The sequence below is a fragment of the Procambarus clarkii genome, chromosome 39, assembly GCF_040958095.1.
Source record: "Procambarus clarkii isolate CNS0578487 chromosome 39, FALCON_Pclarkii_2.0, whole genome shotgun sequence".
In the NCBI taxonomy this organism is placed as follows: domain Eukaryota; kingdom Metazoa; phylum Arthropoda; class Malacostraca; order Decapoda; family Cambaridae; genus Procambarus; species Procambarus clarkii.
The window spans coordinates 33277271-33286399 of NC_091188.1; the positions used below are offsets into that span (position 1 = coordinate 33277271).

General features: G+C 42.4%; 1 long non-coding RNA gene across 1 annotated transcript; it reads right to left on the reverse strand.

The window, feature by feature from the left end:
• Window positions 1–2413: 2413 nt before the first annotated feature.
• Window positions 2414–4943, reverse strand: LOC138372772 (uncharacterized). Its single transcript, XR_011230955.1, has 2 exons — window positions 4346–4943; window positions 2414–3305 (listed from the first exon to the last, which is right to left on the reverse strand). It is a non-coding gene; the product is annotated as an uncharacterized lncRNA (long non-coding RNA).
• Window positions 4944–9129: the final 4186 nt, after the last annotated feature.

Consider the following 9129-nt stretch of genomic DNA (forward strand, 5'->3'; position numbering starts at 1 on the left):
ACCTCCCCCCCCCCCCCCCACCCCCCCAGAGCACGCTAAGGTTCTTCCCCTAAAATAGAAACCAGGTCATCTGATTGAACACCATATCACAAGCAAGGGAACGATCGCCAAGTGTAAAATTGGCCTCAGAGGAGCATTAGATTTTGAATAAACACTATGGGCGAGAGAATTAGAGGAGAGCTACAGAAGAGACGGCGACTACGGGTACAACGGAAGAAAGATATTGGTACAACAAAGAGGTAAAGTCCCATACAAAAGATTTAGTTACTTCGAATATTCTCTCCTGCAAGTGTTACGACCTGGTTGGTCTATGTGATAATAAACAAGCCATTTGGGGCACTCCTTAACCTACTGTCCGAGACTGAAGTACACGACCCACTTTTTGTCGGCCCTAAACCCAAGCACACCAGGAAGGCTGCCAGAGCACTGGCACAATTTTTGTATTAAATTAATGATAAAATTACGGGAAAACTAAGGGAAGGTGGAGTCTGCAGGACCACAAATAAGGCCCAAATAACAGTGCCTCGTATATGTAACTGAGGTCACCCTCTTCAGGGTGAACAACAATTCGTACTGCCAGATTAAAGGGACGATGATCGGAGCAAGTGTTAGTGTTGCTGTGATAAAAATATTTATGCATGCAACATTTGACGGCCTCCATTAGTGTGGCTGGTGTTCACTATAGTGAACACCAGCCACACTAATCAACTCGTCCTCAGGCTAGGCTCGTTAGAGCAGCGGCCGTCCCACGAGACGTTCATAAACTTTAACACCGTAATAAAAACACTTGTTCCCATAATTTATTATACCATAAAATTCAATGTATATTAGGCGTACATTATGTGATTAGACTTTTTGGTGATTTGTGTTTGTAGCCCACTAGTGAAGCATTTACAGACTTGCTATTCGAGAAGCTGATGTCAGTGAAGCACTGTTCAAGAATAGTTCATGCCTCGCTCAGACCGTCTCATCAATAAATGACAAATGATTGTTAATCCAGCCAACGAACTTCTTGTTTATCAATGAAAAACAAGTTTACACGCAACCTTTTTTGTTTTTATTCCACCCAGTGGTCGACACTAAAGGCGCATTCATATAACACGCCGTTCATTCAAAATAGACATTCTCAAATACATGTTATTATTTTTATATATTAGCATACATTGCATATTTAGGCATTGTTTAAGTTAGGCATTTAGTTTCTCATGGTGATTATTTGTATCTGTAATACGTGGGTGAAGCATTTACAACATTGTGGTTGAAACAAAAGTCGTCAGTGAAGCACTGTTCAAGAAATGTTTGAACGTCATCAGTTGTGAGTCATGTGTAAACCATTTTTCCATTCATAAAGAGGAGGTCTGGCAGGTGTATGGAATGGACCTTAACCTTTCTTTATGAGTACGAGCTGTTACACAGCTCAACTGATCACGTTCGAACATTTCTCGAGCAGTGCTTTGCTGATGACCGCTGCTCAAATCCCAAAGCTATAACTATCATCCAACAGTTCTAATACAATGATTTTTCTTCCCGAGAATCTGAGTCAAAGGTATATTTAGCGAGCAAAATAATCTGGGTAAAGCCTTGTAGGAGCTCTGGGAGAGTCCTTAAAGCAAGAGGCTGCCCCGCATCCTCCATACAAGAAGCAGCCAAGACACTGGCTCCTCTCCAGCGACACCATCTTGTACGGGAACAAACATACAATCTAAAAAGGATGGTTCTACCAAAGTAATATATTTCTACAGCTTCAGGAAGCATCCAAAAGAAAGTTAACAAGCTCTAGTCTGGGATGAAGGAAACCATCGGCGAACATCCGGCCTAGAACTTGCTGCCTTCGGAGCCTTCTTTGTTAGCTTGGGAAAAAGGAATATCCCCCAGTGACATTAGTAACGGCTCCTTTCCCAGCATAAACCATATGCCACTTGAGTATTCATAGCAGATCCGCCAGTTATTTTATAATTTCTCCCCTCAATAATGAGGGGCACTTAGCACTAACAACAAACCAGCAACACCATGGAGTATGCAGCTCCAGCCTGGAGTCCATACCTAGTTAAACACAAGACAAAGTTAGAGAAGATTCAGCGGTATGCCACCAGGCTCGTCCCGGAACTGAGAGGATTGAGCTACGAGGAAAGGCTAAAGGAGCTGAACCTCACATCCCTGGAAAACAGAAGAGTAAGGGGAGACATGATAACCACCTACAAAATTCTCAGGGGAATTGACAGGGTGGACAAAGACAAACTCTTCAGCACGGGTGGGACACGAACAAGGGGACACAGGTGGAAACTTAGTACCCAGATGAGCCACAGAGACGTTAGAAAGAATTTTTTCAGTGTCAGAGTAGTTAATAAATGGAATGCACTAGGAAGTGATGTGGTGGAGGCTGACTCCATACACAGTTTCAAATGTAGATATGATAGAGCCCAGTAGGCTCAGGAATCTGTACATCAGTTGATTGACAGTTGAGAGGCGGGACCAAAGAGCCAAAGCTCAACCCCCGCAAGCACAATTAGGTGAGTACAATTAGGTGAGTACCACGTTACCCCGTTCCGAAGACCCAGAAACGTTCACCTCTAACACTTTATAGAGCCTGCCGACTTACCACAATATTTGTTGATTTGCAGAAATGCCGCAGCGTTCAGGGGCTACCAATACCTTGTCCAAGATGCGGATGATGGCCACGTAGCTGCAAGTGCTTAACCTCACGAAACTGTACGACTATCAGTATCGGGACTAAACCTATCAGCTAGATAGGTTTAGCCCCGAAACTTTCCCCTCACGCTTTCCTCTCGCCAGAGTCTCCTAACCAAAGCTGAAGCATCACTTTCTTGGGTATTTTTATTTATATTTGACTGGACTGGTGGGATAGAAGACAGACTAACAAGTATGGATGGGGAGAGATGGGGAGAGGTGGGGAGGGAGGGGAGGGGAAGATGATTGATATGTAATCGAAATTGTTAGCGTAACATTAACCATATGATACACCACAACTAAATGTTCAAATTATGGGCCAGAAGATTTTTCTCCACTCTGAAGTGGTTAACACATGGAGTGCTTTAGACTACACCGATTAGAAGATAACCGCTTCAAGGTATAGTGTGTACCTACTAAAATTATTAAGACGTGTTCCCTTCACCTATTGTACTGAGGCGGGAATGTTTCCCATTACATAATGACCAACTGCGATTCGAGAGAAGATTTCAAACTTAAATCCCTCCATACCTGCAGTGCTGTTGTACGAGACCAATTTTATGGGTCTGGTTGACCATACCTGCAGTGACATTGTACTGATGCACCCTCGTACATACCTGAAATTTCACATTAAACATATCAAAATACTAAATTGAACATCTTCATGTAAAGTTTAAGAACCATCCCGCAAGACAATCAGGTCAGACATTGGTTGAGCTAAAAAGACTTTCCACAGAATGGCAAAACCCAACCTCAGACTTGACTCATCCACAGCTCGTTCTCAACACAACGGCCAAGGGGTCGTTAACCCGGCAGCCAAACATGAACGTGAAGAACGCTTCACATTTAGCCTGTCAGTCTATTCTCGTTCGTGCACTGGCCCACAACAGTTCATACATTTTAACACTTTTTAAAATAGTTTTTGATACATGACCTATTATATATTATTTATTAGGCGAGAGAGACGAGGGTCTGAATGCACTCGAGCGATATTATTTCATTCAACAACTATTCTAGACCTATATACAGTTAGTATTCATTAATGTTTACTTATATTGGACACAATATAGTACTTGGTTACACTGGACGTTAATGTTAATTAAGGCGTCTCTGGGGTTGGCTGCAGCGTGGACGACACTGACTCAGGATGGCTAACTTCATTCACATAAGATGGGCAGGGAGTATGGGGGGGGGGGGGTGAGGTTTATGTGACGGTTACTAGAATAAAAGTCTTTGGTCCATATTTCAAGGAATGAAATCTTAAGAGTTCACAAGAAACACCTTATAACTGCCAGAATTTAACTATAATAATTTTGTAGACATTTTTCCACCTGCGTTTGGTCGAGCGGTCAATTTCACGATATGGTTGACACTCAAGTCGCTGATGTGGAATAGATAATCACACGGTAGTCGTTTTAGAATTTAATTTTGTTTTAATAAGTTTCATCAAAAGTCTTAAGCTAGGGCAAAAGTCTACCTAGACAAAGGTATATTACTCAATATCATTATCTTAAATGAGTAAACCTGAGCTAATTTAATTATTTTAAATAAAGCCTTAACATCTTGTAACTATGCTTATTTAGACAGTCAACAAATATAGACTATAGACCAACAGAATACAATGTGATAAAACTACTCATCATCTAGAGTAACTTGCCTGTAAGCCTGGCGCAGGTAACCTCATGCACAGGACTGTCCAGGTGACTAATTTAGTAAAACCAATGAGGCGGGCGCTGAGCAGCACCTCTCCCCACGCCGGCCCGCGCCACACTGCCCGCCGCGCCTCTTGACTAGCTTGGCCTGATGGGTCAACTACCTGTGACGTCATTCACCTCACCTGACATGAGGCCGCCTCACATATAAATAATTCACAAGTAAAGTCACTTCAACAATAGTAATATTGAGTTTATTTCTATTAATGTGAAGTATGAGCAAGTGTGAGTATGTATTAAAAGCACATACTTCACTACTGGACATTAAACCCACTACCACACCCACCTAGTAGCTTGGAAGCTCCATAACGCCTTCTGTAACTGTTATGTTGGGGTCTAGGCCAGGGGCCAGGTACAGCAACCGGTTACGGTGCTCAGCGTCCTGTGTGTGTATTTACTGTGTGCCTGTAGGGTCGGGCTCACTATAGCCCGTGCTACATGGACATTCCCTTCCGCGTACCTAAATCTAAAACAAACATGTAAGGCCGAACTCTTAGCTCTTTGACTCCACCTTTCGAATCGCTGGTTGCGTAATTTACCGAGTCCAGCCCTATTATTTTTCTTTCATGTCAACTACATGTGTTTTTTCCTTTCACACATCACCAGGAAGCAGCCTGTAACAGCTGTATAGCTCCCAGGCATCTATTTACTGCTGGATGAAAAGATACATCAGGTGGAAGGAAATCTGCCCATTTCCTCTGTCTCGACCGGGAATCAACCCGGGCCCTTAGGACAAGGACCCTAGAGTGCTATACACTGTTGTAAGGACTCATGCATGCATGTATGTGTGTAAACTTGCCTAGATGTACTCACCTAGATGTGCCTGCAGTGTCAAGCTACGCTCCTAACCCAGCCTTCTAAACATTCTTACATTATTGCAATGTCTACTTTCTCACGCTTGAATAATATTTACACACACATTTTTTTTAATTTAATTAGCTTCAACGACTTCAACGTTTAACCAGTTCCACTTATTGACAGCTCTGACACTGAAAGTTCCTTCTGACGTCTCTGACTCATTTGGGTCTTTAATTTCCTTCTATGACCCCTCGTTCTGCTGTTCTTTGCTTTGAACAATATTATTTTGTCTGCCTTGTCAATTTCCCTTAGAATTTTATACATTATCATATTCCCCCTTCTCTCCCGTTTCCTACAGTGTGGTAAGGTCCAGTTCTCTGTCTTTCCTTATAGCTTAAACCCTTCAGCTCAGGAACGAGTCTCGTTGCATATCTTTGGACCTTTTCTAGTTTCTTCTTGTCCATTTATAGGCAAGGGTTCCATGCTCGGGATCCATATTCAAGTGTGCGTCTCACCTTCGCTGTATATCGGGACCGGAAAGCCCCCCTTGTCCAATTTTCTGAAGGATACACGGATGTTATCCAGTATGTCGTTATATGCAGCTGTTATTCTGCTAATGTGAGCTTCTGGCATCACAAATGGCGTTATGTCCACTCCAAGAATTTTTCCATCCGATAAAATAATCTGTTTTCCATTTATTCTATATTGCTGTACTGGTCTTAGTGCGCCTGTTCCCTTCCTCATAACTTTGCATTTGGCTGGGTTAAACTAACAGCCATTTTGTTAGAACATTTCTGAATTATGTCCAAATTTGATTGAATGCCTCACAATCTATCACTGTCCTGACTTCTCATTAGCTTAGCATCATTTGTAAATATTGATAAAGGAAAATATTTCATCTGTTAGGTGATTGCAATAAATTTTAAACAGTTTGGGTCCTTGTGGTACTCCACTTGTAACCTCTCTCTCCACTCTGATATGTCTGCCCTTTTACTTTCTTCTTTAGATATATATATTCTCTGACCCAACTAAGACTTTTCCTGTTACGCCAGCCTGCTCCTCTAATTTCAGTACGAGTCTTTCATGCAGGATCGTATAATATGTTTCCTTGCAGACGACGAATATGCATTCTGCCCATCTTTCTGTATTGTTTGATTTCTGTCATCATCTTATAGCATTCCATCAAGTTTATCAAGTAGGATTTTTTCCTTTATTAAAATCGTGTTGGCGCCTCGAAACAAAATTTATTTGTTCAAAACGTTCCACTAGCCCGCTACGGATCAGTTTCTCTAACTTGTAGGGAATACTTGTCAGTAATGCGGGTCTGTGTTCAACGGTTTGTCTTCCCCCTTTCTTGTAGACTGGTGCCACATTACACATTCATTTATAGAGAAATTAAATATTATGGCAAGTGGGTTGCAGAATGCTTCAGTTGCCTCTCTCGGTATTCATGACAATATTGTGTCTGGTTCCAAAGTCCGTTACCGGTATTGGCAGCAGCAGCAGCAGTCTAGCAGTGAAGCAGGAGCGAGTCTCCAGTGTAGCCTTGAGGGAGGTAGCAGAGCCGAGGCTTGTGTCTAGCATTGGCAGAATCGACAGTCCAAACACAGATGAAGCAGCAACTCCACAGTAGTGGAAGCTTTGAGCCTCGCCTCTCAGTTACATCGTCGAGCTCCGTCTCTTCCCCAGGTTATGCCAAATATAACTGGACACACCAAGATCTGCCCACCCAACCCACACACACAAGACAAGTGAGGTCCCTACCCGTCACAGGGTGGACAAATTTGGTCCCTATTCCCCCTCCTCCCCACATTCCCAACGGATTGATCTGAACACACCCAACACCCCCACACACACCACCAACAAACACCACACCAACAGACCATCCCGTCTAATTAAAAATAGCATTGCTCTTTGCTCGTATCTGCGCTTTGGCCAAAAATGGATGAAATTTGAAATGAAATCGGCTCACGAAAGTGATGTACTGTTCCGTTTTCAGTTTGAATCGTCTGGATTACTCGGGAAGGTAAATTTCAATTAACGTTTTTCATGACTTTTGAAAGTTTGGTAGGTTAGGAGGGCAGGAAATTCTCCTAGAGGACCCTTAACTTACCGTTTTGGGGAAAAAATCCAACATTTTAATTTTTGTTAATGTTCATATTGCATCCATTCTCGGCCATAGGGTCAAACGGCCAAATTCAGACATTATTTGTAAGAGGACAGGTTGCATGACCACGAGACCACAAGTGTGGCTGGCCTACTCACGTGTCCTACACCGGTTCCATGATGACTCTTTACAGTCATCAGTCAGATAAGGTTATAATACATTCATACTAACAATATACACAAACAGATTGATTATGGCTTAGTGAAATTAATGTTTACCGTCTAATTACGGTAAAACAAAATTTAATAATTATTAACCTCCCCAATTTGTGAAAAAGTTATTTAACTGGTGACAAATTAAACACACAGTTCAATCCGAAGTAATAAATAAAATTACAATGAAGTTCACATTAAATTAAGATAAATCAATTATTCACCGGTAAATTTCCCACAGAGGGAGAGGGGGGGAAGAGACCTCGTTTATGTCTTCTGTGAGGGGCTGGGTGGGTAGATCTTTGTGTGTCCAGTGATATTGGCATAACCTGTTGGGAAGACGGACGTCTGGTACTTTAATTGTGGTACCTATGGGCTCAATTTAGGGGTATTTCAACAGCTGGCAGGTAGTAGGCTATTAGTAATTGGTGTAGGAGTGTCGCGAATGTAGAGATGTTCCAACTGGACATGTGGATTGTCAATTTCACACAGGCTTTGGCAAGGGCCATCATCTGGTCCACCTTCGGACTCGGGAGTGGAGCTAGTTGTTAGTGTTGGCAGGTAGACGCGATGACGGGTGTGGACTGAAGTGAGGCGCTGGGTTGAGGGCTTGGAAGTATAGTCTGGGTGTGAGTGGAGTGGTTTCTGAGTGTGGGGTGGAAGAGTGTGGGGTGCCGAGTGTGGGGTGCCGAGTGTGGGGTGCCGAGTGTGGGGTGCCGAGTGTGGGGTGCCGAGTGTGGGGTGCCGAGTGTGGGGTGGAAGAGTGTGGTGGCCGAGTGTGGGGTGGAAGAGAGGTGCTCGAGTTTGTTGTGCTGTGCTTCACACATTGCTAAGAATAGCCTTCCCTGTGGGGCATTGACCGTGTACAGACACGTGGGCTCTTATATATCTTGCTCTTGTTAGGCCAGTTTTAAATTATGCAGATCAGTTTTGGTCGCCATACTACAGTGGACAAATTCAAAAACCTTGATTTACATTCTCTAGAAAAGCGAAGAGTTAGGGCGTGACATGATTATTGTGTACAAGTGGATAAATGGGCATAACTAGGGAGATATTAATGAGGTATTACATATTTCACTGAACAGAACGCGAAACAAGATATATATATTGAACAAGTTTATGTTTAGGGAAGATTTGGGTAAATACTGGTTCGGTAACAGGCTTGATTTGTCGAACAAATTATAGGGTAACATAACAGCCGTAGGATCTCTTGAGTTTGGGTGGATATAAATAGGAGCTGCTAGGTATGATCCTATAGACCTTCTGCAGTTTCCTTCATTCCTGTTCTAATGTTTTTATTCTTGCTGCCGACTTGTTCATGCTCTATCAAAATTATTCCATGATTACGAGTCACATATACTGGAATAATATACACTCGGTCTTCAAGAACTTATCGTATACCACCACCATACACTTCAAAGAATATTTAATAATTGAATATTATGTCCGCTGGACCTTCACCGTGCTTGTGAAAATATATTTAGTTTCCATAATAATGTTCATAAACATTTTCAGTAGATAATACTGTCGTTGTCAGTCTTTGAACATTATCAACAGCATCTTCATCGATAATATAAGACTAGTAGAATCTCCCTTCAAGTTCTTTTATTGA